This window comes from Ovis canadensis, chromosome 3, assembly GCF_042477335.2.
Source record: "Ovis canadensis isolate MfBH-ARS-UI-01 breed Bighorn chromosome 3, ARS-UI_OviCan_v2, whole genome shotgun sequence".
NCBI lineage: Eukaryota > Metazoa > Chordata > Mammalia > Artiodactyla > Bovidae > Ovis > Ovis canadensis.
In genome coordinates this window covers 223,894,535-223,915,898 of record NC_091247.1, presented here as the reverse complement: position 1 = coordinate 223,915,898, position 21,364 = coordinate 223,894,535, and the positions used below count along the sequence as shown (strand labels likewise).

Sequence of the window (21,364 nt, the reverse complement as noted above, 5' to 3'; positions counted from 1 at the left end):
ATTGCAAGTAGATTCTTTAACATCTGAGTCACCAGGGGAAGCCCCGAGGGGTAACCAATCATTAATGTACCCTATATCAGCCACATCCTGGGCATCAGCTTCCTTACCTTTCCTGTCTTACTGGGCATCAACTCCCTTACCTTTCCTGTCTTACTTTTCCACTCCTCTTACTGGGACTTCCTGGGTTCATTTTCAAAATAAGCTATCTGCTCTCAAATTCTTGCCTAAGGACCTGCATCTGATGAAATCTAAGGTAAGATGTTACCAGAAGTGGTTCTAGGAAGTAAGCTCTCAGAACGGGATTTTGGAATTGGATCACTTACTTGCCAGCCAGATGGCAAAGAGGACTCTGTTATTCATGGTGAGTGGGATGGAGATGACCCCAAACATGGTGGACCAGCGCAAGGACTAAGACTGTCCTCTTTGGTTGGTGGGGATTCGTTACAGGTAGAGGATGCTGCGTTGGCATCTGCGACAATGCTACTGCATGAAAAACACCAGGGGCAGGGGTTATTATAAGGGTTTGGGGGATTTAAAAAAATATATATTTATTTATTTGGCTGCGCTGGGTCTTAGTTGCAGCATGTGAGATCTAGTTCCCTGACCAGGGATCGAACCTGGGCCCCCTGCATTGGGAACACAGTGTCTTGGCCACTGGACCACTAGGGAGGTCCCTAGTTGGCTGTTATAACTGCCACAAGAACCCAAAAGGAAGAAAACAATTGGCTCAAGTCAGTCAATAATCAACTCAGAGCATGATGTGGAAGCCAGAAAGTCACCATGGTGACGTCTAAAGATACCCTCATCTCCTGCAGCCAGAGGACGGAGAGTGCTGGAAATCAGGCCCAAGATTTTATTTATGAGTTACAAAGAAGGCCGAACTCACAGCCCCAGCAAATCTCCTCTGCTAGGGACTAGAAAGAGAAGGAGTGAGGCTCTGAGGCCTGGATGTGACATTGAGTAGACGCCCTCAGTTCAGTTCCGTTGCTCAGTCGTGTCCGACTCTTTGCAACCCCACGAATCACAGCATGCCAGGCCTCCCTGTCCATCACCGACTCCTGGAGTTCACTCAAACTCATGTCCATCGAGTCGGTGGTGCCATCCAGCCATCTGATCCTCTGTCGTCCCCTTCTCCTCCTGCCCCCAATCCCACCCAGCATCAGGGTCTTTTCCAGTGAGTCAACTCTTCACACGAGGTGGCCAAAGTATTGGAGTTTCAGCTTCAACATCAGTCCTTCCAGTGAACACCCAGGACTGATCTCCTTTAGGATGGGCTGGTTGGATCTCCTTGCAGTCCAAGGGACTCTCAAGCGTCTTCTCCAACACCACAGTTCAAAAGCATCAATTCTTCAGCGCTCAGCTTTCTTCACAGTCCAACTCTCGAATCCATACATGACCACAGGAAAAACCATAGCCTTAACTAGACAGACCTTTGTTGGCAAAGCAATATCTCTGCTTTTCAATATGTTATCTAGGTTGGTCATAACTTTCCTTCCAAGGAGTAAGCATCTTTTAATTTCATGGCTGCAATCACCATCTGCAGTGATTTTGGAGCCCCCCAAAATAAAGTCTGACACTGTTTCCACTGTTTCCCCATCTATTTCCCATGAAGTGATGGGACCAGATGCCATGATCTTCGTTTTCTGAATGTTGAGCTTTAAGCCAACTTTTTCACTCTCCTCTTTCACTTTCATCAAGAGGCTTTTGAGTTCCTCTTCACTTTGTGCCATAAGGGTGGTGTCATCTGCATATCTGAGGTTATTGATATTTCTCCTGGCAATCTTGACTCCAGCTTGTGCTTCTTCCAGCCCAGCGTTTCTTATGATGTACTCTGCTGCTGCTAAGTAGCTTCAGTCGTGTCCTACTCTGTGCGACCCCAGAGACAGCAGCCCACCAGGCTCCCCCCCGTCCCTGGGATTCTCCAGGCAAGAACAGTGGAGTGGGTTGCCATTTCCTTCTCCAATGGATGAAAGTGAAAAGTGAAAGTGAAGTCGCTCAGTCGTGTCTGACTCTTAGCGACCCCGTGGACTGCAGCCTACCAGGCTCCTCCATCCACGGGATTTTCCAGGCAAGGGTACTGGAGTGGGGTGCCACTGCCTCTGCATATAAGTTAAATAAGCAGGGTGACAATATGCAGCCTTGATGTACTCCTTTTCCTATTTGGGGCCAGTCTGTTGTTTTAAGAGAAACTTAAACACCTAGATTCACCATAACCATCAGGGACAGCAGGAATGGCTCCTCCCCTTCACTGAGAGAAAGTGAAGAAAGATTCCTTGGGATTCCAGACACAGTTTTGTAGCCTCCTTTGTAAGTAACGACACTTCCCCCATGGCTCAAGAAGTAAAGAATCCCCCTGTAATGCAGGAGATATGGGTTTGATCCCTGGGTCTTGAAGATCCCCTGGAGAAGGAAATGGCAAACCACTCCAGTGTTCTTGCCTGGGAAATCCCAAGCACAGAGGGCCTGGCAGGCTACAGTCCATGGGGTGGCAAACAGTTGGATACAACTGAGCACGTGATAGATTTGTAAGTAACAATTTGCTTTGAGAATTCGAGTGAATCACTCCAGCCAGTAGAGTAACCTCTTTCTTTACCAAATGGGAAGTGCCAATGTCCAGATTCCAACTGAATGAAACCATAGCTGTGTCCCCTAATATTAGGACAAATTCCTCCTTTGGGAACTGAGGCCTCCCATCAAGCTAAGGTGTGGGAGAAGGAGCTGAAAGTAGGTGTAACAGTGAGAGGTGCTGCTCCTGGTCTAGACCTTCAAATAGCACCACATATTGACCACACGTGCAAGAAAGCACATATAAGACAGACTCCCATCCGTTCAGGGTGTTCTTCTCAACTGGCATCAGAAAAGAACTTCCAGTAGGTCATTCCACCATCTTTCAGGCCAGCTGCCCCTAGGTTATGGGGTACATAGTAACACTATTGAATTCTATGCACGCATGCTCATACCTACAGTTCTTTTGCTAGGAAGCCAGTCCCTTGATTGGACGTGCTGTTGCGTGGAATACTATGAAAGTGCAAAAGGCATTCTAAGAGACTATGGATGGTGATGCAGGGAGAAGCACTGATGACAGAATGTATGTTTTTTCTAGAGCAGAAAACTGCTGCCAACTCCGTGATGAAAGAGGTCCAGTGTAACCAGCCTACAAGCAAGTGGCTAACCCCTGGGGGATGACGGCATGCAGGGCTGAGGAGGTGAGTGCCGGTCTCTGCTTTGGGAGGTTATACACTCAGGAACAGCAGAAGCCCGATCAGCTTGTTGAGGGAAGGGCCTTGTTAGCTGTGCATGTTATCTTCATCCTTGCCACATGGACCCACTTGAACCAGGGTGGCCAGGGAAAGAGGCTGACTGACAGCCACGGAATGTGTCATTTTGTCCACTTAATAATACTGAGAGCCTCCTCTGCAACAGATATCCTGTGAAGAGCATTCAAATAGGACACAAATAGGTCCACACTGCCTGTTCTGAGCACCCCATCTACATAGCTCTTCCCTAGTTTCCTTGTTGGACCTCCCTGGTGGCTCAGTGGTAAAGACTCTGCCTGCAATACAGGAGACCCGGGTTTGATCCCTGGGTCCAGAAGATCTCCTGGAGTTAGGGCACGGCAACCCACTCTAGTATTCCTGCCTAGAGAATCCCGTGGACAGAGGAGCCTGGCAGGCTGCAGTCCACAGTGTTGCACAGAGTTGGACGCGACTAAATTGACTTCAGCAGCAGCAGTTTCCTGGTTACTCGTCTTCCAGTCCTGATCCTTCAAGCCTCTGTTAGTCACGGCCTGTAAGTCTAACCTCAGGTCATCCCCAAGTCTAGACCATGTAGACAAAGACATACACTACTCCAGTTTCACCCCATGGGAGGATTTCTCTTCACCATTGCTTTTTCAAGAACACTCATGATTAGGGTTGTAAGGTGACAAGCTGATGGGGAACTTATAATACAAGGATCAGGCTGAAAACACCTGATCAATCACCAAGAGAAAATGAGGCTTTCTGTGATGCATCAGGAAGTTCCCAGCATGATTAGAAAGACATTGCTTTTGTTGTTTAGTTGCAAAACCATGTGCAGCCTCCTGGACGCACCACTAGGCTCCTCTGTCCATGGGATTACCCAGGCAAGAATACCAGAGTGGGTTGCCATTTCCTTCTCCAGGGGATCTGCCAGACCCAGGGTTGAATTCTCATTTCCTGTGTCTCTGGCATTGGCAGGCAGATTCTTTACCACTGAGCCAATGTGGAAGCAATGCCATCGGCAAAACTCAGTGTGGAAAATTCTAAAAAACAAATGATCTGGTTTCTTAAAAAATTTTTAAAGGAGAGGAAATGTTATAGATTAAAAGAAGGTTAAGAGACAAATCAAACAAGTGCAAAAATATGAACTTATTTGTATCCTGACTGTAACACAGAAATTATTAGAAAATCACTTATGGGATAATCAGGAAAGTGTGAACACTGGTGACTGGCTATTAGATAATTATTTAGGAATTACTGTTACTTGTTTTTAGGTATGAAAATTATTTTGCAGTTATGTTAAAAAACTAAGCTCTTAACTATGAAAGATTGAATCCTTCCCTGTTAGAGATACATACTGAAGTCCATTTATGACTGAAAGAGAATGAATTCTAAGATTTGCTTTAAAGCAACCAGGCAGGTATGGATGAAACAAAATTGTATGTGGATAAAGACAGATGTTAGATGACCGGTATGGGTTCATTATATTATTCTACTCTCAAGTAAGTCTTAAATTCTCTGCACTAAAATGTCATTTCATTTTGTTTTAATGTATCTTCTTTGGCCTCATTTTTCTAGTTTCTGCTCACATCACAGTTTCTCCAAAGATTAATCCCTCCCTCACTCATGCTCTCTCAGGTCCCTCTGGTTTGGCTTTCAACTATGTTGCTCTTTTGAAATTTCTCCCACCAACTTCACCAAGGGTGTCCCAGTTATGAGATTAAATGGTCACTTTTTCTTTGTCCTCCTTTTCCTTGACCTCTCCATGATATTCCACACTGTCAATCCCTCTCTCTTTCTTAGGAACGCTTTCTTCCCTTGACTTCACTGCCCACTATCCATTCCAGTCCTGTGATTTTTAAATACACTACAGGTTCTCAACTTCCGGATTTCAATCTCTAGCCCTTGGGACTTCCCTGGTGGTCCAGTGGTTAAAACTCCACTCTTGGAATCTCTAGCCCTGCTCCCATCCCTGGGAATTCTCCTCAAATACCTACCTCCCCACGGTATCTCCACTTGGATATCTCAATGGCAGCTCAGGTGTAGCAATCCAAACTCTACTTTGGATTCCCCCAAATCTTCCCCTAGTCTTCCTCAAGGCATTTCAAAGCACTGCCATTCTCCTAGCTTCCCGTCATCAAAGCCTCTCTCCTTCAAGACTCCTGTCTAATCCGTCAGCAAATCCAGTCACTTCTACCTTCGACTGGTGTCCTGAATCACACCTCTTCTCCCTGGCTCCTCTCTCCTCTCCGCTCAAGCTCTCACCTTGGGAACCTAATTCGCCACCCCACCCCCCACCCCCCACCCCCGCACCCCGCCGCCGAAAGCACGGCCTGGGCTTCTGGGCTTTCATCATTTCAGTCTTTCCACTCCTTCCACTGTTCAGTCTCCTTTATCTTCATGTTTATCTCCACTCCTTAATGTTTTAATCTGTTCAGCTTTTAAAATGTTTTCTAAACAAAGGGCTTTTCATCAAAAGCCAGTAAGTGTCTCAGGGGGCACAACTGAAATCTGACCCAATGCCAAGGATCTGTTTCACAATGACAGGTCGGGCCGTGGGTGGAGAGTGAGGGTCAGGCAGAACCAGATGGTCACCTGCTTATAATTGTATCTGAGTGCCGCGCACCTGGGGGGCTCATCTTACCACCATGACTTTCGCTTATGATAAAAAATCTTCCATAATATGATTAAACAGAAAATCCAAGATTACCACTTTCCTGTAACTTCAAGGACAGGAACTCTAGCCCGGCTCTTCGGGTCAGCCCTTGTGGCTGTGATCTCACCCATTTAGCGAGGGCTGACTGTCACTAACTGCTATCAGCGTGGCCCTGATCCTATTATCTCCTCCAGGGCAGGGGTCCAGGGGGCTCCAGGGGCTCGCCTCCGCAGCTCCCAACCCCTGGCTCGGTGCCAGCGGCCGGGACACCTGGGCGGCAGCGCGGCGAGAACGGGGCTCCGTCCCCCCTGAGGCCCGGCACGTGCAGCCGCCGGGACCCCGCGCTCGCGCTCACCCCCGCCCCGCCCCGGACCTAGACCGCGGGACCGCCCGGGGATCAGCGAAGGTTAAGGGTCGAGGTCCACATGAGCCCTGCGGCGAGGGTGGAGGGGCCCGGGGATCGCGCGCTGAAGCCAGAACAAAGGTTGGAAAGAGCGGAGCCCTAGGGCGCGGCTCTCTCCGCCCCGGGCCCAGGTGTCGGGGTGTGGCCGGACCGAGCCGGCCGCGCCGCCCGGGTCTCCTTCCTCCGCGGAAGCCCCCGGGGCCCCGGCGGCCGCGGGGTCTCGGGACTGCCTGCCCGCGCCGAGCCGCCCGCGGCCGCCTTTGTGTCCGGATCTGGGCGAACGAAACCGCCACTGGTTTGCTGTCGCGTCCGAGTTCCCTTTTCAGATTTCCCCCACCCCCACCCCCACCCTGCTCCCCGCCCGGGCATCCGGAGGCCGCAGCCGAGGCTTCATCGCTGAAAAGCAGACGCGCAGCGTCGCCACCCCTACCCCGCCTCCGGAAGTGGGGCGGCCCCCGAGCCCGGCCGGTCCCCCCACCCCCACCGCAGGCAGGTGCGCGGCCCCGGGGGCCGCAGCGCGGCGGCGGGGCTGGGCGGGGGTGGGAGGGCCTGGGCGGCAGGCAGGCAGGGCCCTGGAGGCGTGGCGGGGATGTCCTGGGGGTTGCGCCCGCGTCAAAGAAACCCCGCAGAGCAGGAGGCGGGCACTGCACTGTTGGGGGCCGGGGGTCGCAGGCTTGGGGACGGGATTGACAGGAGCCCGAGCGGCGGGCAGCGCGGGCACACGGGTTGCGTGTGACCTCGGCAAGCCGTCTCTCTGGGCCTCGGCTTCCTGGTCTGTCTAATGGGAATGGCGTTTGTGCGCGCCACCTGCAGGACTGGGCTGAGCGCCCCTCCGCTTCTGCGGGACAAACCCAGTTACACAGGTCTGGGCTCCTTCCTCCCCTTAAAACGGGCTTTCCTTGTGGCTCAGCTGGGAAAGAATCCGCCTGCAATGCGGGAGACCTGGGTTCCATCCTTGGGTGGAGGAAGATTTCCTGGAGAAGGGAAAGGCTACCCACTCCTTGGCCTGGAGAATTCCATGGACTGTATAGTCCATAGGGTCGCAAAGAGTCAGACAAGATTGAGCGACTTTCACTTTCACTTCCCATTAAAACAGAGGTCGGCAGAGGACCAGAGGGTTGGATGGCATCACCGATTCAATGTGTTTGAGCAAACTTCAGGAGATGGTGAAGGACACGGAAGCCTGGCTGCTGCGGCCCATGGGGGTTGCAAAGAATCCGACACACAACACCCCATTAAATATTCTGAGGCTTCTGGCACCAAGCCTGTGCTGGGCGGGAGGGTGCAGTGATAAAGGCAGTGGGCTGGGCCTGGAGAAGCCAATAAAGGAGACTTTCCCTCCGGCCAGAAGGTGGGCCCCTGAAGCTGTGGGAAGTCAGCCAGCCCAGGGCCCTTCTGTGTGCCAGGCCTAGGCTCTCCAGGTAGTGCCAGGCACTTGTAGTACTTGCTTGCTCCTTGGCCTGTTTTTAGAAAGGCCACGTGACCTGAACACTGCTTCTAGATGATAAGATACTAGGTGTAGACTCTGAGAAGCCAGACCCTGACCCCTCAGTAGGCTGAGAGATCCTTTTCTCTTGCCACCTCTGCACTAGGAAGAGTTCTGAAGGAACCCCCTTTTCTCAGCTTTCCTCCGTCCCGCAGTGCTTAGGGCCTCAGGCTATCCCTCAGTCAGTTCCGACACAGCGCCCTAGCTGGGCTTGTCCAGGGCCTGTCCCCAGACTGTTCAGTAAGTGAGTACCGAGTGAATGGAAGAAGTCTTTTGTTCCCACACCTCCACCCACAGCCCCATGCTCCCTGTTGTGTTTAGTGGCTAAGACTTGTCCAACTCTTTTGCGGCCCCGTGGTCTGTAGCCTGACAAGCTCCTCTGTCCATGGAACTTCCCAGATAAGAATATTGGAGTGGGTTGCCATTTCCTTCTCCAGAGGATCTTCCCAACCCAGGGATTGAACTCATGTGTCTTGTGTTGGCAGGCAGGTTCTTTACCACTGAGCCACCAGGGAAGCCCCAAGTGCTCCCTACTGAGGCTTAATAAATAATCCCACCTACCATTTACTGAGTGTCTGTGCTGTGCCAGGTTCTATGCTAAGTGCTGAGTTCATGCTTTCCTATGAGAGGGCATGGACGGGTCACTTGGGTAGTTCAGCCAAACCAAAGCTGGATGCTGGCATGGGACAGATTCTGGAGGCAATGGGCTGCTCCGCCTGTTCAGCTGAGCTGCACAGACTTGCACAAGTCCATTGTCAGAGCGGCCTGGCATTCCTCGTGCAGGGACTGAAGTCAGTGCGGGGGCCTGCACTGCCATTCTGGAAGCTTGCAGGATTGTCGGCTCAGCCAGGGTCCAGGTCCTACTGATTCTGCCTCTCAGTGTCCCTCCCATCTGCCTGGGTCTCACCATTAGTCCCCAGACTATCATCCAGAGCACCCTTCCCCTCTGATTGCCGGTTCTCCCTTTTTAACCCATCCTGACCCTCCATCTTCTGGAAAAAGCAAATTCCGTTCTTGCTTCTCTGGTGGCTCGGATGGTAAAGAATCTGCTTGCCAAGCAGGAGACCCAAGTTCAATACCTAGGTCCGGAAGGTCCCCTGGAGGAGAAAAATGGCAACCCACTGCAATATTCTTGCCTGGGAAATCCCATGGACAGAGGAGCCTGGTGAGCTACAGACCATGGGGTCGAAAAGAGTCAGACACAAGACTGAGTGACTAACACACACAGGGAGCAGGCCTTTTGCCACATTTTGGGGGGAAGTTATGAGGCTCTGGGCCATATTTTTAACCTATTCTCCAGCCACCCCACTGCAGGCTTTTCGATAACAGCAGAACAAACCAGTTCTCACTTCCCTGCCTGGCTTCAGCTGGGCCTTCCACCTGGGCTCCCACCATCCACACCTGTGTCTCCAGGCAGGGCCCAGTGGTCTGGATGCTGCCAGATCGAAGCTGCCTCTTGGCTCTTTTGGTTCCTCTGCAAGGACTGTGAGCTCCTAGAGGGAGACAGGACTCCCTAGAGGGAGCTTAGACGTCACAGACTCCCTAATGTCCAGCACAGTGTGTGTGTGTGTGGAATTGCTCAGTCATGTCTGAACCTTTAAGGCCCCGTGGACCGGCTAGGCTCCTCTGTCCATGGTATTTCCCAGGCAAGAATACTGGAGTGGGTTGCCATTTCCTACTCCAGGGGGTCTTTCCGACCCAGGAATCGAACCTATGTGTCTTGCTTCTTCTGCATTGACTTCATCACTAGCGCCACCTGGGAAGCACAGCACAGTGTGTGCTCAGGCGAATGAATAATAAGTGAATGAGGGACTTCCCTGGTGATCCAGTGGCTAAGACTCTGCTCTCCCAATGCAGGGGGTCCTGGGTTCAATCCCTGGTCAAGGAACTAGATCCCCCATGCTGCAAAAAATTAAAGATCTTTCATGCTATAATTAAGGCCTGGCACAGCCAAAAACAGAGAATTAAGTGAATAAAGGGGCTGCAGATGGGACCAGCCTGTCCCTATGGGCTCCAGTGAGTTTCCAAGACACACTTCAAGCAAATAACCCTAACCTGGTTACATTCCACCCAACAGAGAATACCAAGGGCAGGTCTAGGGTGGGAGCTGTGAATCCGGGAAGCCCTAGGCCTTGCCACAGGGCACTGCTGAAGGCCCAGTAGGAGGGCCTGCGTGCCCCTCCCCCACCTCAGGCCACCCAGTGGATGGTCCCAGAAAACTGTCCCTCATCACACCCCAGCCCTGCTGCGTGAGGAGGCCTCTGGGCTTTCTGTCGAATTTTTCTATAGAGGATAGGAGGGATGGGATTTAATATTAACTAATATTTATAACCACCCGCCAGGGATGTGTGAAAGGCTTTCCATGTGTATTTCATTTACTCCTCACATAGCCATCGTACAGTTGGGGAAATGAAAGCACTGAGACGTTCAGTAACTTGTGAGGACGCAGAGTGTCAGCGCCGGGATTGGATTGTAAGTTGTCTCACTCCATGATGATTTGAATTTAGGATAAACAGGTGGGCCTTTCTCTGTTCACTGGCTTGTAGGGGCCATGGGCTACCTGGTGATAAGCTGGCCTTCTTTCCCTCTCAGTGCGGCTGAGAAGCAGCAACTGAGGGAACCTGCAGACGCATGACCTTATAAGCACGACAAGAGCCCTGTTGCAGCAACCCTGATGTCGCCGACAGGCCATCGGCCTCACTAGCACTCCCATCGCCCAAGAAGCTCAGGCAGCACTCCAGTGGCCGCACCTGCTAGGGTTCCGGGGCAGTGAGTGGGGCCAGCCACAGAGGGTGGGCCCAGGGGCGAGGGGCCCTGTTACTGTGTCAGACGGAGGCAACTTACAAAATATAAAACATGCAGAACAGTGCCGGTTGTGGAACAATCGCTTTTCTGCTCAAAAGCCTTAGGTGGCTCCAGATAATCTGCCATGATCTACCCCTCTGGGATGAGTAGGGTGTGGACCGGCGATAATGTTTTCTCACCATTAAAAACAAACGTCTGTGGGACTTCCCTGGTGATCCAGTGGTTGAGACTTGGCCTTCCAACACAGGGAGTGCAGGTTTGAACCCTGGTCAGGGAGATGAGATCCCACGTGCCTCCCAGCCACCAGCACCGCCCCCCAAAACCCCAAACCATAAAACAGAAGCAATAAAAAAAAGAAAAAAACAGAAGCAATATGTAACAAATTCAGTAAAGACTTTAAAAATGATCCACATCAAAAACAACAACAGCAAACAAACAAAAAAATGAAATATCTAAATTCTAGCTCTGTAAATCCTTTCCCATCTTGTCCCTCTCCCTCTCCTAACAACCCCTGCCCCCACCCTGTGGACTTCCCATGTGGTGCTAGTGGTAAGGAATCCACCCGCCACTGCAGGAGACTCGAGAGATGCAGGTTCGATCCCTGGGCCACGAAGGATCTTCCTGGAGTAGGAAATGGCAACCTCTCCAGTATTCCTGCTTGGAAAACTGCAGAGAAGCCTGGCGGGCAACAGTCCCATGGGGCCGCAAAGAGTCAGACAGGACTGAGCGACTGAGCAGAGCCACACACACACCTAGCGCAGACCGACTTTAACTTTCACCTTGATCACTGCCATAATTTCTCCCTTATTCTCCCACTACAAGCATCCATTTGCTCAACATGTATGTCTTAGCCAGAGGCTGTGCTTGGAACTGGGGGCTCCACAAAGTAGACCTCTTCTCCTGGAGCTGGTGGTCCAGCAATGCAGACAACACCAACAATTAGCCATTATCAAGACCAGTCATGCTGAGTTCAAGTGTCTCCTAAATGCCCAGAAGAAAAAAGGGAAGCTGGGGGGAGGAACAGGGCGATGGGCAGAGAGATGGGGGGAGGCTTGAGGGCTGGGCAGAGCGGGAGCCCAGAGGGTATCATACACGTGGCACTGCAGGCAATGGATGCGGGGCCCACTGAGGGCAACAGGGGGAGGTAACAACTTTGTCCAGGTTCTTTTTTTTTTTTTGGTCAGACCTCAAGGTATTCAGAATCTTAGGGACCAGGGATCGAACCCATGCCCCCTGCAGTGGAAGCACAGAGGCCTAAGCACTGGACGGCCAGGGAAGTCCCAATTTTGTCCTAGTCCTAACCTGGCTACCCCACCATGGCTTACCAGGATAGACTTGATTCCAGATAACACCTTCCAGCGTAGGTCTTCTTTGTAAAAAGGGAGGACTGGGTGAGACAGTCATACATGGGACTCAGCTATACATATATATGTACCCATTCTCCCCCAAACCTCCTCCCATCCAGGCTGGCATATAAGATTGAATGGTTCCATGTGCTACATAGTAGGTGCCACAGGTTGGTTACCTACCTATTTTGAAAAGCAGTTTCCCAAACTCCCTAACTATCCCTTCCCCCTGGCAACCAGAAGTTTGTTTTCTAAGTCTGTAAGTTCTCACTTTTTTTTTTAATCTGTAAAATGAGAATATAAAATAGTGCGACCTCATAAGCTTGTTGTAAGGATGAAATGAGTTTCTGCTCCTATGATGGGAACGATGCCTGAAACAAGGTAATCACTCAATAGGTGTTAGGCATTTTTCCTAACACCTTAAAATTATGTTGAAAACCACTGGAAGTGTGTACTTCACAGTCAAAACAGTGGTTGGTGGCCCAGAACTTACCAAGGGGTCTTTCCGACCCAGGGATCTGACCCAGGGATCGAACCCGGGTCTCCTGCATTACAGGCAGATTCTTTACTGTCTGAGCCACCAGGGAAGCCCATAAACATGTAAACACTCAACACAAATATGAAATTATTAATTACAATAAATGCAAAGCAAGAAAATGAACCTGAAGGACACGTGTGGGAGCCAGTAGAATGAGAGGGTGAAAGCTTCAGGGTCTCCTGCCCAGGCCACGAGTATTCAGCACTTAGGGATTAGGGAAAGGGAGGGACTTCTGGTGGTCCAGTGGTTAAGACTTCCTCTTCCAGTGCAGGGGGCTCCGGGTTTGATCCCTGGACGATTCCTGGATCAGGAACATCCGCTGGAGAAGGGATAGGCTACCCACTCCAGTATTCTTTGGCTTCCTTTGTGGCTCAACTGGTAAAGAATCCGTCTGCAATGCAGGAGACCTGGGTTCGATCCCTGGGTCGGGAAGATTCCCCTGAAGAAGGGAAAGGCTACCCACTCCACTATTTAAGCCTGGAGAATTCCATGGCCTATACAGTCCATGGGCTCACAAAGAGCAGAACATGACTGAGCGACCTTCACTTTCACTTGAGGAGCTAAGATCCCTTGGCCAGGAAACCAAAACAGAAAACAGAAACAATATTGTAACAAATTCAATAAAGACTTTAAAAATGGTCCACGTTAAAAAAAAAAAAAAAAACTTAAAAAAACAGCAACAGTAGGAATTAGGGAAAAGGAGATTTCATGCTGAAGGAAGAAAGGTTACTAAAAAGAAGCAAAGTAGACACTGCTGAGTGGAGTCGAGGCTTCTTCAGAAAGGAGGAGATGGAATCTTTCCCAAAATACAAGCTGGATGGTGCCATTTCTAGGCTTAAAATGCCCCCGTGGCCCTCTGTCCTGGGGATATAGACCAAATTCCATGTTTTCTAGCAAAATTGGGCCCCACATTCCACCTCACTCTCTCTGATGTCTGGCTTTTGCTGCCCAGCTTTTCTCACCCGAGAATGGTCCAGGAATATTCCTGTGGACCAGACAGTTGTCCTCAGGACCCACCTCCTCTCCTTTCTCCCAACTCCTTCCAGTCTCCCTGGTGACAGCAGCAGCTGTTTGGTTTGCCACTCGCCCCACCCCCCGGGACCCCGAGTGGCTCCACGACCTGCCACGTGGGAGACCCTATGCAGATGCTGAGGTTCTCTATGCCAGCCGTCTGCAGCACCCACAATGCCCCGAGTGACCTGCTCCCTCTCACCTGTTTCCTAAAAGACTCTTCCCAACATGCTTCTATTCACCTCACTGATACCTGAACTACCTTTGGCTCCATAGCTGAGAGGCTTCCTCTTCGGAGAAGCCCTTCCGGGCCACTCCTCGAGGCTTGCACACCGTGTTGTATTTGTCCGCACTCCTATTGCCTCACTGAAGTCAGTCCCTCTGCTCCTCCAGGTGCTTAGATTCAAGGGGAGGGAGACAGAAAATGAAAGAACACATAGGAAAAAAATATGTAGTGCAATGGGCGGAGGAGGGAGGCAGTGTGGGAAGGGAGGTGGCAGTTTGGGATGGGTGGGGGGTGGTCAGGGAAGTCCCGGGAGAAGACCTGCAGGAAGAGAGGGTCAAGCGACACCTAGGGGGAGAGCAGGCCAGGTCAGTGCAGAGAGCCTGCCTCAGGGAGCGCAGCCAGTGTGAGTGGAACTGAATGAAGGAGGGACAGAGAGGAGAAAGGGGGGCAGGGACAAGGGGGCCCCAGAGTATGGAGACTCAGAGCTTTGCAAGACCTTAGGCTTTTACTCTGAGCGAGATGGCAAAACTAAAGAAACCAGCATTCACTACACCTGCCCTGGCCAGGCAGAGTCCTGAGGACAGAGAGAAAAACAGCCCCCCTCCCAGGGGCTCCCAGGGCAGTGAAGTGTCCCCCAACCAACTCAGACCTGCGTTGTAGAACAGACCCTCCGACCAGCACACACGGATGGACTGGAACACTTTACTTGACCTGTATGCTGTGTTCTGATGAAGATTTATTACATACAGGTGATTAAGACAAGTTCCCTATCAATTTCTTCTTTTCTTTCTCTTTCTGTGCTTGCCTTGCTTTCTTCCAGAAACATTTATTCAAAGCCTATTATACTAGCTACAGAACTGGCTTATAACCCATGGAATAAAATATCCACAAATCCATACTGATGTACGTGGGTGAATGAATAAATGAATACATACATGAGGAAACACGGGAGAGGAAAGAACAGCTCTTTTTTACAGAAGGATTCCAATTAATAAATGCAGAAGGAATGAGGGAAATAGGGGCTCACCATTAGAACACCATAATAAGGATCCTGGCAGCTGGTATCCACTAATGGATGGAAAACTTAGTGGGAGAAGTTTAAGGAGGATGAGTGTATTTGCATTGTCTAAAAGGTATTTATTAACTACAAAAAAATAATAACTGAAGATTGGAAAAATATGGCAGACACCCTCTTAACCAAGTGATTAAGCTGCATATCTCAGGAAGAAGACATACGAACATCAGGTATCCCTAATGTAATAAAAAGAAGTCCTCTTCTTCCGTTATACTTCCCCAGAAGGCATAACCTCCCTCAAAGTGAAGGACATTCTGCAAAACACTTGACCAGTACCCTTCAAAAGTGTCAAGATCGCGATTAATGTAAGGAAGGACTGAGGGACCCTTAAGGGGAGGGGAGACTAAGGTTACCTGATGAGTAGATTTAACGTGCCATCCAATGGGATCCTAGAAATAGGGCGGGGGTGGGGGAACATTGGTGGAAAAATTGGTGAAATCTGAATAAAGTCTGCAGTTAATTTTATTTATTAGTATTGTCCCCATGTTATTTTCTTGGTTTTGATCATTATACTGTGGTTATGTAAGATGTTAACTTGAGAGGAAGCTGGGCAAGAGGATATAGGGGAACTCTCAGTGCTATTTTTGCAACTTTTCTGTAAGTCTAAAATTATTTCAAAATAAAAAGTAAAAAGAGAAAAAAAATTTAAGAAACCAGTTATAACCCTAGGACCCAGCTTATGGTCTCTAAACACAATTGCCTTCAAGAGGAACCAGAACTCCTTCGAAAGTGGCTGATTCTAGATCTGAACCCCAGAGAATTCTGGAAGATCTGGAAATACCAGCTAGCAAAGAGGCTATCAGGACTTACAGGGTGTGGGACTCCTCTGGTGGTCCAGTGGTTTGATCCCACAGGCAGCTTGGCCAAAACGTCGAAACAAGCAAACACATACACACGTGGGCTTCTCTCCTGGCTCAGTGGGCAGGAATCCACCTGCCAACGCAAGAGACACAGGTTTAACCCCTGATCTGAGAAGATCCACACGCCTCGGAGTAGTTAAGCCCGTGTGCCACATATACTGACCCTGTGTTCTGGAGTCCAGGAGCTGCAACTGCTGAGCCCACATGCTGCAACTGCTGCGGCCCGTGCACCCTAGAGCCCGTGCTCGCAGGAAGAGAAGCCACTGCTTCTAGTTCTCCGCAACGAGAAGGCTGTTCACTGCGACTAGAGAGCAGCCCCGGACCGCCGCAACTAGAGAGACGCTCTCACAGCAACGAAGACTCAGCACAGACAAAAGTAAATGTATAAATAAAAAGTTAAAAACATATATATGTATATGTTTTTGTTAAAAAAAAAAAAAAGACAAAGGACTCAGGACCTGAGTTGAGGTTTCCATAGGCCTTTGGTGGATGCTGGTGAACAAACTCATTATTTTGAAGACTGGCGAATAAAGGGTGAGATTGAAGCGTTTTTCATGCCCTTCCTTTGAGATCGATACCTCAGGTGAATCAGACAGGTGGTGAGAGGAAGTTTCTCTTCACAGAGGTGTTCTGAAATTGATCATTCCAGAGAGAATGATCAATTAGATGATTTTCATCTTGCAACTCCTCATGAATTTAGGGACCTCACCAGGACAAGGCTGCTCATGTCACACCAAGGAAGACAGCCAGACATTTTTTGCCTCCTAGTAAAATCACACAACATCTCTTCTGAATTAGTCTTGTCAAAAAAACTCTAATTTGAATTGAATCAGGCTTTAGGTGAAACTATCCCTTTACGAGAAATACAAAGAACAGAGAAACTTGTTAAATTAGACTGCAGTGATGCAATCAGCAAACTGTCAGCTATTTTAGGATAAATAATGTGTTTTCGAAGAACATAAAAGGAGATGAAGGGGGACACTGTACATAAAAGATACCTACACAGTATATCAGCTAATTACATAAAGCGGTCATGATTTTCATCCTGATTTTCTTCAAAGCAACTGTAAATTGGAGACACCTATGCATATGTGACACTATTGGAAATCTGAACACAGATTGGCTGTTTGATAATATTAAGGAATAATTGTATATCTTCTTAGATGTAATGGTATCATGGTTGCTATATATATGTGCATATATTTGGGGGCATCCCAGGTGGCTCAGCGGTAAAGAATCCACCTTCAATGCTGAAGACGCAGGAGATGGGAGTTTGATTCCTGGGTCAGGAAGATCCCCTGGAGGAGGGCATGGCAACCCACTCCAGTGTTCTTACCTGGAGAATCCAATGGACAGAGGAGCCTGGTGGGCTACAGTCCATAGAGTCACAAAGACTCAGACACGACTGAGCTACTAACACACACACATATATATTTAAATGTCTTCTTTTGAGAGATACACACTGAACTATTTAGAGAAGAGATAATATGATCTGTAGGATTTACTGCCATGGAGTACATCACAGAGGGTTAGATGGAGCATGGTCAGGCATGGGTGGTCGGTTATGGGGCTGACAAGAGTTCGCTAAAGCCTTTGACTGTGTGGATCACAACAAACTGTGGAAAATTCTTAGAGATGGGAACACCGGACCACCTTACCTGCCTCCTGAGAAACCTGTATTCAGGTCAAGAAGCAACAGTTAAAACCAGATGTAGAACAAAAGGACTGGTTCCAAATTGGGAAAGGAATGCATCAAGGCTGTAAATTGTCACCCTGCTTATTTAACTTCTATGCAGAGGACATCATGAGAAATGCCGAGCTGGATGAAGCACAAGCTAGAATCAAGATTGCAGGGAGAAATATCAATAACCTTAGATATGCAGATGACACCACCCTTATGGCAGAAAGTGAAGAAGAACTAAAGAGCCTCTTGATGAAAGTGAAAGAGGAGAGTGGAAAAGTTGGTTTAAAACTCAATATTCAGCAAACTAAGATCATGGCATCTGGTCCCATCACTTCATGGCAAATAGATGGGGAGACAGTGAAAACAGTGTCAGATTTTATTTTTGGGGGGCTCCAAAATCTCCAAACTGCAGATGGTGACTGCAGCCATGAAATTAAAAGATGCTTGCTCCTTGGAAGAAAAGCTATGACCAACCTGGTGGCAGTTTAGTTGCTCAGTCGTGTCCGACTCTTGCGACCCCATGGACTTTAGCCTGCCAGGCTCCTCTGGCCATGGGATTTTCCAGGCAAGAATACTGGAGTGGGTTGCCATCTCTTTCTCCAGGGGGTCTTCCTGACCCGGGGATTGAACCTGGGTCTCTTGTACTGCAGGCAGACTCTTTACCAACTGAGCCACCAGGGAATTTCCATGACAAACTTAGTCAGTTTGTCAGTCAGTTCAGTCCCTCAGTCGTGTCCGACTCTTTGCGACCCCGTGAATCGCAGCACGCCAGGCCTCCCTGTCCATCACCAACTCTGGAGTTCACTCAGACTCATGTCCATCGAGTTGGTGGTGCCATCCAGCCATTTCATCCTCTGTCATCCCCTTCTCCTCCTGCCCCCAATCCCTCCCAGCATCAGGGTCTTTTCCAGTGAGTCAACTCTTCGCATGAGGTGGCCAAAGTATTGGAGTTTCAGCTTCAGCATCAGTTCTTCCAATGAACACCCAGGACTGATCTCCTTTAGGATGGACTGGTTGGATCTCCTTGCAGTCCAAGGGACTCTCAAGAGTCTTCTCCAACACCACTGCAGATGGTGATTGCAGCCATGAAATTAAAAGATACTTACTCCTTGGAAGGAAAGTTATGACCAACCTAGACAAACCTAGACAACATATTAAAAAGCAGAGACATCACTTTGCTGACAAAGGTCGATATAGTCAAAGCTATAGTTTTTCCAGTAGTCATGTATGGATGTAAGAGTTGGACCATAAAGAAGGCTGAACACCAAGAACTGATGCTTTTGAGCTGTGGTGTTGGAGAAGATTCTTGAGAGTCCCTTATACAGCAAGGAAATCAAACCAGTCAATCCTAAAGGAAATCAATCCTGAGTATTCATTGGAAGGACTGATGCTGAAGCTGAAGCCACCTGATGTGAAGAGCCAATTCATTAGCAAAGGCCCTGATGCTGGGAAGGATTGACTGCAGGAGAAGAAGGGGATGACAGAGAACGAGAAGGTTGGATGGCATCACTGACTCAATGGACATGAGTTTGGGCAAGCACTGGGAGATGGTGAAGGACAGGGATGCCCGGCGTGCTGCAGTCCATGGGGTCTCAAAGAGTCAGACACGACTGAGCAGCTGAACAACAACAATGGTTCATTACCCTATTGTACTTTTCAGCATATTTCCATAATATTCCAGCATATTTCAGCATAATCAAAAGTCTTTTAAAAACATCTGCAATCTACACCCTAGAGATAACAACTATTAACATTTTATAGTCTACCAGTGTCAACTTAAAAAATGTGTGTGAGTACCTGTGTATTTTATAAAATTTGGATCATACTACATAAAATCCTATTTATCCATTTCTATAATACACTGCTGTACCAGTAAATACGCTACCTGTGGATAATTTTTAAGTCTTTTTCACCCTGGGTGCTGCAGAGTCAAGCCTGATTTCCCACCTCCAAGGCAGCCTGTGATCTAGGGGAGTGTGCAAACACACCCCTGTGACTCAGTTTGCCCCCCTCTATAATGGGAGCGCCCTTTCCACCTCCCAGCTGTAGTTTCAAGGACAGAATATTCACTCTGCTGCCCAGGCCTCCCTTGCAAGGGAGACAAGGACAGTGTCCCCTGAGTTTGGGCACTTAAGTTCCATTCCTGAGCTCCACTTCAGAGCCTTCTTGTCCTTTGCCTGTTTCTCTAGGCAGTGTCCCTGCCTTCCAGGATGCATCAGGAACTCCTCGGGGGGGCCCCAGAGCTGCCCTGCCCCTGCCTGTGGCTGCAATGTGGTTAGCAGTCCCCTTTCTAGCTTCCTCCAGGACCCCTCAGGCCCCCCATCGCCTGGCAGAGGGTCCTGCCCAGAGGAAGCTCTCATAAATGTGTGTTGGCTAAACAGGAAAGAAAAGCTATGGGGCATGCAGGACCCAGAGTGTGTGTGTGTGCGTGTGTGTATGTGTGTGTGTGTGTGTGTGTGTGTGTTTAATCAAACCCCGAACTCCAAAACCAACTCCTCAGCAAGGCTTTACAACATGAAGTGCCAGGCAATTGAGGATTAGTGGGACGAACTGTCGTGTCTTCCCCTCCCTGCACACCCCCGCCCCCTGCTTTCCTTGGGAGGCTCAGGAGGAAGGAATAAGGGGGTGAACCGCAGGGGGGCAGCCCGGAGGAGGCAGGCATGCGGGTTCTGGGCAGGAGAAAGCAGCGGGAGCCAGAGGAAGGGCCCCTTCGGGCCACACTGTGCTCAGTGAGTCTCTGGGCTTGAGAAAGCGGGACGAAGCCCTGGGAGGGAGTCTGGGGCTGGCATCTCCCCGTGTGGCAATCGTGATTGCTCCAGAGCCAGCACTCCCCCTCGCCCACACTTCTTCCCTGTCTTCCCACCCCTCTGCCCATCAGCCTGGGCCCGCACCCACACCCACGGCCCTCCTCTTGGCTTGTTCACCTGGTGAGGTGCAGTGGGATGTGCTTCTTCAGGCCTCACTCAGCCTGACCGCCAGGGCTATGGTGTGGAAAGCTGCTTTGTTCCTGCTGTAAAAGGGGGTCAATCAGTTCAGATAGTCTCCCCTTTAGTAGCGCTCATGAGTGGCTAGGGAGACAGAGTCCCCTTGATCAGTTTACAAAACCCAGGGGACAGGTTGCCCAGAACTTAGGACCTGAGCTCCTCCCCCAGGATCCAGACCCATCTCTGTGAGGGTCCCCAGTCTGCAGTGAAGGGCCTGGCATTTCAGGAAAGGAGGAGTGCAAGAGGCTTGGGAAATATTTGCTGAACGAATGAGTAGGTGAACCATGTTAAATACACTGCAGTGACCACAGGACAAAGTAGAAAAGAGTAAGAATTCCAGAGTCTTGCAGTCAGATCTGGGTTCCAATCTGTTCTCTGCCAAGTGCTAAACAGTTGCTTGGGGTAGGTTGCCTAAAAAGTTCTGAACCCCAGGTTCCTGTAAAATGAAAGCAAAAGAATTCTACTTTGTTTATGAATTTTTTTTTTTAAAGACAACACCTTCTTCTTTTTTAAAACTCTTGTCTGTGCTGGGTCTTTGTTGCTGCGGAGGATTTTTCTCTCTTTAGTTGCGGTGCTCCGGAGCAAAGGCTCCAGGGCGTGTGGGCTTCTGAAGTTGCAGCTCCCGGCGTCAAGAGAGCAGGCTCAATAGTTATGGCGCACAGACTTCGTTGCTCTGCAGCATATAGGATATTCCCAGATGAGGGATCGAACCCAAGTCTCCTGCATTGGCAGGAGGACTCTTCACCACTGAGCCACCAGGCAAGCCCCTGTTTATGAAATTTGTGTGGCATCCTTGTGGAGGATGTGTCATTAATAGGCTTAATAAATTGTCACCATTGTTGTTAGTATTGTTTACTAATTCAGCAAATAGGCATCAAGCACCTACTATGCTACAGAGGGCACAGGTTCAATCCCTGGTCAGGGAAGGTCTCCTCGGTATGGCCAAAAAAAAGAGAAAAGTTTATCATGAAAAATAATAAATGGAAACCCATTAAAAGAAAAAGAAAAAAGAAGGTGACATTTGAGCCAAGACTGGAGGTGAGGGAGACAG

The 21,364-nt window shown here is 49.5% G+C and overlaps 1 non-coding gene across 1 annotated transcript; it reads right to left on the bottom strand.

The window, feature by feature from the left end:
- Positions 1 to 596: 596 nt before the first annotated feature.
- On the bottom strand, positions 597 to 669 carry TRNAG-CCC (transfer RNA glycine (anticodon CCC)). The gene has a single exon. It is a non-coding gene; the product is annotated as a tRNA-Gly (tRNA).
- Between the last annotated feature and the right edge of the window lie 20,695 nt (positions 670 to 21,364).